The sequence below is a fragment of the Elephas maximus genome, chromosome 6, assembly GCF_024166365.1.
Source record: "Elephas maximus indicus isolate mEleMax1 chromosome 6, mEleMax1 primary haplotype, whole genome shotgun sequence".
Lineage (NCBI taxonomy): Eukaryota > Metazoa > Chordata > Mammalia > Proboscidea > Elephantidae > Elephas > Elephas maximus.
This window is the reverse complement of record NC_064824.1, coordinates 57,766,705-57,780,691: the sequence shown is the minus strand read 5'-3', so window position 1 is coordinate 57,780,691 and position 13,987 is coordinate 57,766,705. Positions and strand designations below refer to the sequence as shown.

Below are 13,987 nucleotides of genomic sequence, written 5' to 3'. Positions count from 1 at the left end.
TAGCTTTAGCATAATTCTTAAGGGCCCTAGGATTTTCAGGATGGTAAACGGGCATTGGCTTCAACTTAAAGTCACCAGCAGCATTAGCCCCTAGTAAGAGTCAGCCTGTCCTTTGAAGCTTTGAAGCCGGGCATTGACTTCTCCTTTCTAGCTATGGAAGTCTGAGATGGCCTTTTCTTCCAGTATAGGGCTATTCCATCGCCATTGAGAACCTGTTGTTCAGTGTCACCGCCTTCATCAGTTATCATGGCTAAATCTCCTGGGTCACCTGCTGCAGCTTCTACGTCAGCACTTGCTACTTCGCTGTGCACTTCTGTGTTGTGGAGATGGCTTCTTTCCTAAAACCTCCTGAACCAACCTCTGCTAGCTTCAGACTTTTCTTCTGCAGCTTTGGCTTAAGGAAATGTTGTGGCTGGTTTAACCCTCTATCCAGACCACTGAAACTTTGTCCACATCAGCAGTAAGGCTGTTCCACTTTCTTATCACTCATGTGTTCACTGGAGTAGCACTTGGAATTCCCTTCATTAACTTTCCCTTTGCATTCACAACTTGGCTAACTGTTGGACGCAAGAGGCCTAGTTTTTGGCCTGTCTTGGCTTTCGACATGCCTTCCTCACTAAGCTTAATCATTTCTAGCTTTTGATTTAAAGTGAGACTTGAGACCCTTCCTTTCACTTGAACACTTAGAGGCCATTATAGGGTTATTGTCCTAATTTCAGTATTGTCATGTCTCAGGGAATAGGGGGGCCAGAGGAGAGGGAAAGAGATGGAGGAATGGCCAATCACTAGAGCAGTCGGAACACACATCATTTGTTGATTAAGTTTGCCGTCTTATCTGGGTGTGGTTCGTGGTGCCTCAAAACAATTACAGTAGTAACATCGAAGGTCACTGATCACAGATCACCATAACAGATATAATAACAATAATGAAGGTGTTTGCAATATTGCAGAAATTACCAAAATGTGATACAGAGACATGAAGTGAGCACATCCTGTTTAAAAAAATGGCACCCATAGGGTTGCCACAACCATCAATTTATTTAAAAAAAAAAAAAAAGTAATATCTGGGAAGCACAATAAAGTGAGGTATGCCTGTGTAAGAAAAGACATGTATCCTATATTATATTGCTTTAATACCCACAAACTGAGGGAAATACAGCATAAGAAGTTGCTTAATCTAGCATTATAAGATCACTGGTATGTTGACTATGTGTTTTGATTAATGTCAGTACCCTTAGATTGAGAGACGGTATTCCTGGCTCTTGCTTCAGCCGAAACTCTCAAAATGTTTTACTTTACCATGCAGTAAAATAGCTGCGTGACTTAGAACACGTTGGTTTCTGGATTGCCCTGGTGACAATATGTATTGTTGATTTCATAAAGTCACTATTAATTTCTAGAGACCCAAATGAATTTGACTTGTGTCCCCTCAGAGAAGAAAGTATTTTGCAGGTCCTAGATTTGAAAGGTGGGCTTGAGACATCAAAAGTGACCCTCAGTTCCAGAGTTTGCATTTATTTTGGTCTGAGGACACTTCCCCTCAATGCTGAGCATGGCCTTTTTCAAGTACATATCTTTAGAACAAGGAAGAGGTTCAGTAGCTCTGTGGTATTTTATACCAGCTCTTTTGTCTCTTTCTTCCAGGTGTACAGAAAGGAGTTCTTACGTGAAGAAGGGTGTGAAGGCTGAACAATCATGGATTTTTCTGATCAATTGTGCTTTAGGAAATTATTGACAGTTTTGCACAGGTTCTTGAAAACGTTATTTATAATGAAATCAACTAAAACTATTTTTGCTATAAGTTCTATAAGGTGCATAAAACCCTTAAATTCATCTAGTAGCTGTTCCCCTGAACAGGTTTATTTTAGTAAAAAACAAAAACAAAAAAAAAAAAAAAAGATTTTTATCAAATGTTATGATGCAAAAAAAAAAAAAAATGAAAAAAAGAAAAAGAAAACTTCAATTTTCTGGGTATGCACAAAGACCATGAAGACTTATCCAAGTGCATGACCGGATTCTTGTGGTTTTGTTCATGTTACATTTTTGTTTTTTTAACGCTGTATGAAATGGGCTTTCTGAAGTTTAAATAGTCCGACTTCACCAATGGTGTTCTGTGCTTGCAGTGCGAGTGTTGCTGTGATTCAGTGTTGCCGTCAAGTGTCTTTTCTTAGCTTTCTGTTTTTTCTTTCAATGTAGTGTGAAGTGTCTTATCCTTTTCTATGAATTCCAATTTGCCTTAAATCTTTTGATGCTGTAGCTGTTTCAGTAAAAGTTAGTTCAAACTAATGATGTAGAATGCTTTGACCAAATGAGCTGGTCTATTCTGCCTTGTAAAACAGCAGCATAGGGCTTTTAACAGGTAGTCAATAAAAGTTGCTGAAATTTTGGCTTTTTTAAATACGTAGTAGGTGTTTTTAATGATTTTTCACATAAGGTGTAAGGTAGTGAAATGCAAGAAGGGAAAGATGTTTTGTGTGAAACACATTTTCTGACTGGGGAACTTTTAATAGGGTAAATTGTTTGTAAGGCCGTACGCCAACAGTTTCCTCTGATAGTTTGACTGATTTAGGATATCTGCTGTATGATGCAATGTAAAGTCTTTTTTGCCTTTTTCAGGAAAAAAAAAAACTAACTTGATGTTCTAGATTTAGTGTAGGTAGCATTGGGGCTAGGGCTGGGGGGTGGGGGAGGGGAGTCACTGAATGTTTTGTCCTTCCTTTATACTAATGATAGTGCTTTAGAATGATAATGATGCCTGAAATCTGGCAAACCGAGAAAACGTTGCTATTTCAACTAAATGGCAAAAGCTAAAAGTAAGGATTTATCTTCAAACAAGCTGAGATGTGAATAGAAGCAAAATGATTGGCTACTAGCTCTCTCTCTCTCTATTGGGTAAATTAAAAATAGAAAATAACAATGACTTGGCACTTTTAAAGGTAACTTCACCAAAGACCGAAGAGCCAGTAACCAGTAGCTCCAGTGTGTCTCAGCATCACATCTTCTGTGCTCTTTATTTTTACCGGACCAGTTTGCGGTTAGGAGAATGTGCCTTTTTTGTACCTTTGCATTTAGGTTTTATAATTTTAATTGATGTATGGACACACAAACAAACAAGCAAACAAAAAATCATGAAGGAAGATTTGGACCCAAGCAGTGCCACACTTTACATCATCACTACAAGTGTTAAGTGTAAAGAAAAACCAATTTTGAAACTATGAAATTCCTGATACGTAAATACACAGTTATTTCTACTTTAGTACCTGTAAGATGATTCACTGTTATTAAAGCTCTTTTATTAAGACAATTGCATACGTTTTAAAAGCAATGGTAAATTAAGTTGTCTTCCAAAACTGTGTACTTGTCTGGTCAACTGTGTATGATCAGTTATCTACCTCAGAGTCTATTTTCTTTTGTGCTGGGACAGGTTGCTGGCCCTCCCTGTTTCCACAGACCAAATCCTCCTAGCTCAGGAGCTAGGACTAAGCAGTTACTTCTTTCGAGTTATTTTTTAGTTCTTAAATTTTATGCTTGTATTTGATTATAGATGTCAGTGACATTTCATAGTTTCAAAAGTCCTTGCTGCTCTGAGAAGTGTAGATTCTAGTGAAAATTACATAGTCATAAGAGAAATGTGTTTTGTTTTTGTTTTTGTTTTCCTTTTTTAAAGTTGTGGTATTATTGGTTCTATACTCCCTGGAATATTACTGCTTTGTGAAAGTCCAGACTGAACGCAGCACTCTCCCTGTACCTAGTACATTTACAAACCTGGGTCTCTCACTACTTGATGTTTTTTGCATTAGTTAAGATGGAAATTTGATAGCTCAGTTCGAAGGGAGGGAAAACCTGCTGCTAGAAATGTCTGAACTAAGTGCCATACTCGTCTGGGTAAGATTTGGGAAACATAACCTCTGTACATATAAAAGAAAAATCAGTTAAACATCACATAGTAGACAGCCATTAAATTATAAAAAAAAAATTAATTTATGAAGAAAGACCTTTTGTACAGATTGAAAAAAAAAGATTTTCATAGAGATATCTATATGATCAAGAGAGTTAATTTTTTATTTTTGTTTTACTAGTGCCACAAACTTGCCAGTGGTAACTTATTTGTCCGGTTCAAGATAACTCTGTAGTTTTGTTTCCTAGGACTTGTTGTTAAACGCCAAAAGACATTTTTGAACTGTACATTTGATCAGATTGTTAGCTTTTTCTGTTTTATTTCTTTTGAGAACCTTTGAATAAAAAACATCTGAAATTTTATTTTTTCCTGTCAGTTTTTTTAAAGTAGATTAAACATATATCAAATTTTCATTTCTTTTCTGATCCTTGCTTCAGCTCAATAGATTGGATTACAAGTGGGTTGAAAATTATGTCAGCTTCATTATATGATCACAATACATTTTCTTGAAAAGAATTGGGAAAAGTTTCCCACCACCTTCTTGCTGGTCATTTAAACCATGCACAGTGATCACAGAAGCATTGGTGGTGCAGTGGTGAAAATCTCCCTCCGTGCAGCAGAACCGGGTTCGATTCCCGGCATTGGCACCTCATGCGCAGCCATCACCCATCTGTAGTGGAGGCTCACATGTTGCTATGATGCTAAACAGGTTTTGGTGGCGCTTCCAGACTTAAGATGGATTAGGAAGAAAGGCCTAGTAATCTACTTCTGAAAATCAGCCAGTGAAAACCCTGTGGATCGCAACAGCTCGAACCGAAACTAATCATTGGGATGGTACAGGACCAGGCAGGGTTTTGTTTCGTTGTACACGGGGTTGCCACCAGTCGGGTCGGCTCAATGGAAGCTAACAACAACAACACAGTGACCAGAGACAGCAACGTCCTGCTCTCCACATTTCATCTCAGCAAAAGTCCAGCCCAAAATACATTACCATTGGTCTAGTCTTTTTTTTTTTTTTTTTTTTAGTCTTAAGAGACTACTGGTACTGTTTTGACAGCAAGGAGGACCTAACAGAAACAGTCTCCCATCTCTATTAAGCATGCTGGGTAAGGATGTAAGGTGACCTTATCCGTGCCTTTATGGCCATGGGTATCTGTATACAAAGTGACCTTGCTTGGCTTTCCCCAATAAGGAGGCCGCTATACGGCATTCATGGAGGAGGACTACTATCCTCACTGGCGTGCTGTATGGGAGACATCTAGTACAGGAAATTGACTTCTTTTACCCAGAGTGGATTAAATATTTTTAATGTAGTTGTACAGTATTTTCTGCTTCCTAGTGACTATATCATAGTATGATAAGAAGTGGGCAAGAAAAATATTCACTACCCTCCATTTCTGTTTGTCTCCCCTGTATTGTGGATGGTGTGTACTATGAATTAGGTAAGTGGGGGTTAGAGCATTTGACTTGCAAGAGCCACAAAAGCTGTGGTATTCAGTGGCTCTTTGAAAAAAGGGAACGTATTCCTCTGATGAAAACCAGTGCTTCCGAGATGAAGACGTTGGGGCCCGAGAGAAGCATGGCCTCTTAGAGATGAGCAAATGCTGCTGAGAACGTGAGCCATGTGGCCGCATTTGGGTCCCAGTCTCACATGTACAGTGCTCTTTCATATGACTAAAGGCAGCAGAAATGCCGTTGAGGCTGCTGGGTGCCTTAGATCTTGTTTACCTTATTTTTGTTCTCATATTTTTAAGAAAGCTTTCTGTCACTCAAGTCAGGGACATCAACCTGACTACATCAGATACAGAAGCTAATAAACACATTGACAAGAGTACCTCTACTATCGGTATGAAAGGGATGATCCCCTGGCAGTGGTAACAGTTCAGAAAGTTATCACATATAAAAAGAAGAACTGCCACACCTTTGGGAATTTCCTGTGTCTGATGTGCTGGGACCCAGCAATTGTGGTGGAATTTTGGGGTGGAGAGGAGGGAAGATGGAAGTAATTTGTCTCTGGGGTGCATATTTCACCTCCTGCCTTGACCAGGATAAGATAGACCAGCGGGTATATTGAGTATCCCTGTTGTCTCCCCACCATCCCTGTTCTTCATGGGCAGTGGTGCTAGGTATGCCCACTGGGGCCTGAATTCCACCTCTTCTTGGATTCCACAAATACTGATTAAAAATTCACCATGTGCAAGGCAGTGACTCCCAGCTTGAGGGAGAGCTCAAGGAATGTTAAGATCTGACTGACGATACCCTCATTTCAGGAGAGTAGTATAAAGGAAAAGATCCAGCGACTAGGTAAAGCTTAAAAGGACCTGCCCCGAGTCTCCTCTCCCACAAAAAGCCTCACAAGATGTGAAGAGGCAGGAAGAGTCTGGAGTGGAGCTTGGGCTTTAAAAAAAGCCAGGCAGTCCCTTTCCCTAAAATACCAAAGTGCTGACATAACCAGCCACCCATCAGTCATCACAGAGAAAATGGGTCTGGGCCTCTACTGGATTACCTCTGCCAGATGGCAGTCACGTGTGGAGACGGGCTGAGAGGTGAGTACTCGAGCCTGGAGAGCCTGGAGGGAGTTCTTGGCACAGCTGAGAGGCCATGGTGCGTGCACAACCCTTCAAGGTGGGGTAAACTCCAGAGGCAATGGAATTTCAGTACTGTGATACGGCTCCAGACTGTCTCCTGCATCTATGCACTGGATTTTTGTAGGGCAAGAAAATGTTTTAGCTTGAACCACTAGAGGGAGGATTTTATTATTCTACAACAATGATGAGCTCTAGGCAGGGAACATAAACACACAAACCTTAGGGCCTTGGAGGTGGGACTTTTTGTGGATACTTAGGATCTCGAGGCACAAACCACGGGATAACAGGGCTGGGGGTTCTTGAATTTGGGCTGAATTGTAAGAACTGAAGCACGGACAATCACCAGTACCTGGTGCTGGCAGCTGTCAGTGTGAGCATTAGTTCTCAGATGGGGGTGACCAAAGTGTGGCTTTTCAGACTTAAGTAGGAGGTGGGTAGAGGTGGAAGCCAAAAGCCTTGTCAGACCTCATGACTTAGAAGCACAAGAAAGAGCTGGCAGGTCTCTGGGCTGCTCAAAATTGGAAACAGGTGGCTTTGGACTAAAACTTTAATGCTATTATTCATTGAAAAAAAGAAAAGGACTGAATTTTGATCTAGGATATTCCATTGTTCACTTACCCAAAATACAGCTCATGAATGAGACTGCTGGTCTCTCCCTCCCTCTAATATTCCAGAAGCCAGCCCCCTTCTTGAACACCTCCAGAGACACAGCACTCTCCACCTCACCTGGCATCATGGATCTTCTAAGGATTCAGAACTGCATTTTTATCATTTCTCTCCATCTGACGGCACTGGGTTCTGGGTATCCATCAACCTTAGTTCTGCCACCTGGGTTGCCACAGAATAAGTGATTCCTCAAATTTGGAAAATTGCTCTCCACAGTTCTTCTGTTCTTTGGGTTGAGCATTCCCTGTAGCTTTAACTGTTCCTCAGCAGATCTAGTTCCACAGCTACACTATCAGGTCACCTCATCCAAATGCAGCTTGACTGGCTCAGGCCAAAACCCGGAATCTGAACAATGGCCTGGGGCTTCACCTATCTCTCCTGCCAAACCCCATTCTTCTATTACAGGTGAAGTAGCTTCCTTTTTGACTTCCTGGACACACCATGATTCTTAGAGTTTGTAGACCATTAAAATCCCTGTTTTATTTTTTCAATCACATTAATTAAGATTAAGTAGTCATTTTGAAATGAAGACATAGATGATAGGTAGGTAGGTAGACAGATAACTGCTATCCAGTTGACTTCTGACTCATGGTGAGCTTATGTACAATAGAATGAAACATTGCCTGATCCTGTTTCATCTTCGTGATTGCTGGCATGTTTGAGTCCATCGTTGAAGCTACCGTGCCAATCCATCTTACCAAAGGTCTTCGTCACCTTCGCTGGCCTTCTAGTTCACCAAATACAAAGTCCTCTTCCAGCAACTGGTCCCTCCTAAGGATGTGTCCAAAGCAAGCAAGTAGGACAACATTCTGTTGTGATCCATAAGGTTTTCCTTGGCTAATTTTCAAAAGAAGGTCATTTTTCAAAAGGAGGTCACTTTTCTTCCTAGTCTGTCTTTAGTCTGGAAGCTCTGCTAAAATTTGTCCTCCACAGTTGACCCTGCAGGTATTTGAAATACTGGTGCTTAGCTTCCCACATTGCAACAACACACAAGCCACCACAGAACAGCAAACTGACAGATGGTTGGTGAGAAGACATACTAGTGACCTGAAAAAAGACATACTAGTGAAGATAAAAAGTTAATGAAAAGCGTTAAGTATGGAGCTATAGATATAGTATGATCACAATTTTAAAGCAATATTTAAGTATAAAAGACCTGAAACTACTTGAAAATGCTTAGCTATAGGTGGAGGATTATGGAAAGTTTGTGTTTTCTCACGCTTTTCTGGATTTTTCCAGTTTTCCACAATGAAAACACTTTACAATCAGGAAAAAAAAAATTGTTTTAACTATGTTGTCATATCATGCTGAAATTATGAAAGTCACTGTGTTCGTTGCATCCCAACTCAGCAAATGTTGGGTTATTTTTTGTGTTTAGAAGATAATATACCACACATTGGAAGCTGCAAAGATGGTACGATATGGTTCCAGTCTTCAAGAGACATACTTGTGGGGATACACAAGTATATAAATGATAATATTGCAAGAAAAAGTAACAAAACTAAAATCTAAAAGAGCTCTGGGAGTCCTGTGAGGGGGCCAGGATGGTACAAACACTCTCCTGAGATGTCATTTCCACATTGCCAGCAAGCTCCTTTTTCACAGCTCAGAGTGCACTCCACAATAGCAGTTATCCTCCCTGTTGCCTCTACCTTCTGAGTGACGAAATAGTCAGCTGGATAAATGAAGCCTTTGGTAGCTCTGTTCTTGCCAGAATGAGACTCAGAGCAAATGTCCAAAGTTGAAGTTCCCTTGTCAGCCCTACTCTGACAACACTGCAGCGTGGAACAAGGAAGCCTCATCTTTTTATAATCAAACAGGGTGTAGCAGACCTTCCAAATAACATCATTTTGACTTTTTCTTTTTTTGTAACTCTCAATCCAGTGTTCTCCAGACACCGGGTTGTGGATTTATAGGCACCTGTGTACTTTTCTGACACTTTCCCCTACATCTGGAGAACTCTGACATTTGTTACTTTCCTTGAAGAAGTCGAGAGAGGAATCCCACCATCCACTTTATTAAACATTGTGTTTCGATAATTGCCTGAGGCCATGAATATTGTTCCTGGCCTGTTTGCCACTTATTTTCTCCTAAGAAACACTGAAGGAACGTCCTCCATTGTTGCTATGCATGATTTTCTCCCTGACATTTATTTTGGTTTTATAGAGATTTTGTGTTCCTCAACTTCTACTCCTCCAACTATGTGTCTGTCTGTCATTCTCTTTATTTGTGCTCTTTTATTACAAAGGTTTGAGGCAACTTACAGGAAACAATAAAATAGAAAGTTTAAAATCAGGGCTTAGGAGGTCAGCAGTGAAGAGAGGTGAGGGGAAAACAGAATGCAACTCTATAGGCTAAAGGGCCTCCACAATCTTTACTGTTGAACCACAACAATTATGAATTCCCAGGTAGTCAAGGTGAAGAGGGAAAAAGGCACTAGGTCTATAAACTCTCATTACCAGTGGGCGCAAAACATATGAGCTCCTCTGGAGTAAGATAATATTTACTACCTTTGCACAAGGGGCACCTGAAGGAGGTACTAGGCAGTGCGGTATCCACCATATTTCTCCCCCAATCTAGTGACAGCTTCCCAAGGCTGCTTCAAGGAGGGCCCCTCAGTGCAAACCAAGCACAGCACATCAAAGCACCAGTCAGTGAAAGTGATTCTGGGAAGCTATGGACTCGTAATGGGCATTCTGAGTTTAAGTCTCTTCCCAAGTGCTCTTATGCCTCTCTCAGAGCCCATTCCTCTAACTCTGAAAGACAAAATTTAATTTGCAATAGCACAAACATCCCAGATTTCTCCTTTCACTACCACATTTAGCCTTTCAAATGGAAGAAGAGATGCAAGCCACAAGCCCTCCTACCTCTTACTGAGTAAGCTATATCCATGGGCTTTGAGTTTGGCCAGGTGCTCACTTCTCTGTGTTTGGAGTTCCTGAGTTGGAAGTGGCATGGTGGTACTTTCCATTACCTAATACTACCTAACACTGCAGCTTTCCAAGGGCTCTCACAAATAACAATGCTTCTCCGTTTTCCATCAAAGGACTCCTAAGAGCTGAGAGAGAATAGGGAGTCCCAGTGATGCTGGGTGGATAGCCTTGTGTGTGCACTGTAAACACAAATTTTCTGTGAATTTTCATGCTTTCTCCTAAATTAGTGGGAATTTTGTGCTTGCTTACCTCATAACATACATTTCTCTCTTTCTCCAAAGTGATTGTGCCATTTTATTTCTTTGTTTTTAATTTTTGAAACACAAAAGTTGCAAGTACAAGACAAAGAACTTTAATCCTGGTTTATTTGAGAGAAAATCACTTTTTTCTGATTTATCTCAGTAAATTATCAATTCAACGCCTCATTATGCCTGAATACTTCACTGCGTCTTTCCTACAATGAGGGCGTTCTCCACAATACAGCCATCAAAATAAGGAAAGTAGACAGTACTACCATCTCATCTTCAGACCCTAGTCAAGTTTCTCCAATGCTTCCAGTACTGTCCTTATAGCAAGAAGACCTAGTTCAAAACCATGCATTGTGTTTAGTTGTTGTGTCTCTAAATTCCCTGTCTTTGACTTTCATGATTTTGACACAATTCAAGTTTAATAGGCCAGTTATTTTGCAGAGTGTCCTCAGGCTGGTTTGTTTGAAGTTTCCATGTGGTTCTGCCTCTTTGGCATCCCCACTGTTAAGTTACTCTTTTCCACTTTGTAATTAATAAATGTTTTGTGGGGAGGTACTTTGAAAGCATGTAAATATCCTAAGCTTTCTCAATCTTTTAATCATTCATTTGCTTACTTAGATCATTATAGACCCAGGTTTTCCTATATTATTCAGTGGGTTATAATCTGTTCCAGTCATTATTAGTTTTGATGTTCAAATTGTCCCCAAAATGGCCAGTGGGGAGCCCCTTAAAGTCAGCTTCGGTAATTTTAAGCATGTTCCCATCATTCTTTGGGCACTTCCTTGCTTTTTGGCACCACGAGGTGTCCCTGTCTTACCTTGTACTTTCCCTCCCTCAGTCCTGGCATCAGCCATTTCTCTGAAGAGCCCTGGTTCCTTTTAGCAGAGGATGGCATTTAGAAGCCAAGATACGGGCACTTAGTTGTAATACGTTGCTATTGGAGTGTCACTTCCCAAGCCCTATCAATGGACAGGATTAGGGAGTGTGTGTGTATGTGTATGCATGTGCTTGCACACAGTTACATCTGTATTTTCTATATCTATAAATATTGAAAGCTATGAGTTTGCACATCCATACCTTCAATTCCAGTCCAACACCACAGGGTTCATTTTCCCTTTTCCATATTTGTAATTCCTTTTTCTGACAATGAGAAACCTGATTCCCAATAAATATCCTTGATATACTTACCTATTTGGTCAATCCCCCGTATGTAAAAAATTTCCCATCCTTGATGCCACCCACTTTGCTACTTGGATGTCTTAGCCTTGCTCACCCTGCTCGGGCTCTGATACCTTGCTCTGGATGGGGGCTTGGGAGTGGTGAGGAAGTGGATTCTCCTCCTACCCTCTGTCCAGAATGAGAAGGGAACCACATATCAGGCAACAGGATTAATTTGGCCGTAAGGAAGGCGGAAAGAGCCCTTTTATGATGCCATAAACTTGCCCCATGAAGTCAGCCTGCCTCTCACTATCATTGTCTATGATAAAAGCAGGAGTGGTGTGGAAATGGAAAATCTAGAAAGAAGATATAAAGAAATGTAAGGAAGGCTAAAACAAAGTTCGAGAGAGAGGAAATAGAAAGGAGTAAGAAAGGGAGATAGGTAAGGAAACGAACATCAGCAAAAAAGTTAGAGCTATGGAGGAAAAGATAAAATGAACTCTGTTGACCAACATCACCCTCCCAAAACTGTCCTCTAAGAGCCTGTTAAATATGCTGGTCTGTTCCAAGCTCCCAGCCACAAACTTTGGTGTCTATTAAGTTAAGGAACCAGAGCCTTCTCATGTAAGGCGTCAGCAGTAAGTTCCCTTCTCTGAGGCTAGGAACCCAGCATACTGCAGACACTCAAGTGCCCCAGCCTTCTGATCTTCCAGGTAGGTGTTTTTCATGTGCCTCTCAAGCAAAGCTTGTCCAACCTTACAGAGCATAGGGACACCAACTCACCAGTTAAATCATCTCATTAACCAGGAGTTAATTTGTAAGACTCTAAAATAAATGTCTTTGAGTTTTGGAGTCATGGGGACCTTTTACAGTCATGGGGAAATCATCAATCAGTTCCCCAATCTAACCTATCTCATCTATGTTTTCTCCTCCTTCTCTGCAGCATCCGTCAGGCTGCCAAGCCCCTTTGTTTCCATTTCCCTGCCTCCCACTGCCCCTCATCCCACTGCAATCTGGTGTCTGTGCCAGCTCTCCACAGCATGACTCCCACCAGGGGGACAGGAACCTTCCACTGCCAAGTCAGAGGCCCCTGTTGAGTCTTTGTCTTAATGACTGTTTTGCTGTATTTGTCACCGTGGATAGTGCTCTTCTTGAAAAGTAACTCCCTTGCTTAAAATCCTTTCACAAGCCCCATGTCTGGGCCTCCCATGACCTCATTTCCACTTGCTTTGGGGCCTCACCCTCAGCCAACCCTTTTTGAACTTTCAAACCTCAGAACGGTAGTCTAGCTCTAGACCTTTAACCCTTCTTGTCTTTCCTAGAATGTCCTTCCCACCTGGATAGCTCCAATTTATTCTTTAAGATTCAACCCAGTTAACCTTTCTGAGGATAATTAGGCAACAAGTACATTCTTTTTCACAATTTTTAAATTGTTAACATAAGTTTACATAAAAGTGAATATGTGAATGTGCAGCTCAAAAAATCATTGCAAAATGAATGCCCTTGTAGTTCCTGCTCAAGCCAAGCCATAGACCTCCACCACCTCCCTAGATCACCCTTACAGGTGCCTCTTCACAATCATAAGCCCCTCCTTCTGCTCAGTAACTGCTATGCAGATGTTTATAGTATTCACATCCTTCCTCACTTTTCTTTGGTTTGCTACCTAAATATGCATCCTTAAATCATAGAGTTGAGTTTTGCCTATATTTGAACTTTATAGAAATGGGATCATACATTAAATATTTTGTTGTATCTGGCTTCTTTTGCTCAATATTAAATCTTTAATTGTGTGGTTTTTGCATAGCAATAATTTATTTTCATTGCTTTATAGTATTGTATAAATATACCAAAGTGTATCCATTTTATTGTTGATTGACCTGTGAGCTCTTTCCAATTGTTTGGATAGCATGAACATGCTATGATGAATGTCTGGTACATGTCTCTCAGTGTGTATGTGCATGTGTTTCTGTAGGGTGGGTGCCTGGGAGTAGAATTACTGGGTCCTGGAGGTATGCCTGGAGTCGCTGGGTGGTGGGAATGGTTAACGTGTTCAGCCATTAACCAAGAAGTTGGAGGTTCAATTTCATCCAGAGTCACCTCAAGAAAGGCCTGGCAATCTACTCCAGAAAAAATCAGCCATTGGGAACTTTATGGTGCACAGTTCTACCCTGACACAAGTGGGGTCGCTATGAGTCAGAGTCAACTTGAAGGCATCTGGTGGGGTGGTAGGGTATGCCTAGCTTCAGCTTTACAAGACAAGACCAAAGTGTTTTCCAAGTGTTAATTACAAGCCCTGAGGTTAGATGAAATAACTGACTCACAAAGAATATCTCTACTTGGGATAAAAGAACAGTAGTAAGAGTCCAGTGGGTTCGAGGGTAAGTGTTGGCAAAGATCAGCAGTGAGGATGCATAACCACAGCTGAGAGGTGTCTAGTCCTCATGGTAAGGGAAGGTGCTGGGCCAAGGGTCTAACTAGTAGACATGGTTTCCCATG

At 41.0% G+C, this 13,987-nt stretch overlaps 1 protein-coding gene across 7 annotated transcripts in view; it reads left to right on the top strand.

Moving 5' to 3' along the window:
• Window positions 1–4,260, top strand: part of RBMS1 (RNA binding motif single stranded interacting protein 1) — a 237,666-nt gene extending 233,406 nt beyond the window's left edge. For all 7 annotated transcript variants that reach the window (XM_049887295.1, XM_049887289.1, XM_049887291.1 and 4 more), the window contains one exon: window positions 1,645–4,260. The gene's annotated coding sequence lies outside the window, so the exon portion shown is untranslated. The remainder of the gene's footprint in view (window positions 1–1,644) is intronic.
• The last annotated feature ends 9,727 nt before the right edge of the window (window positions 4,261–13,987 follow it).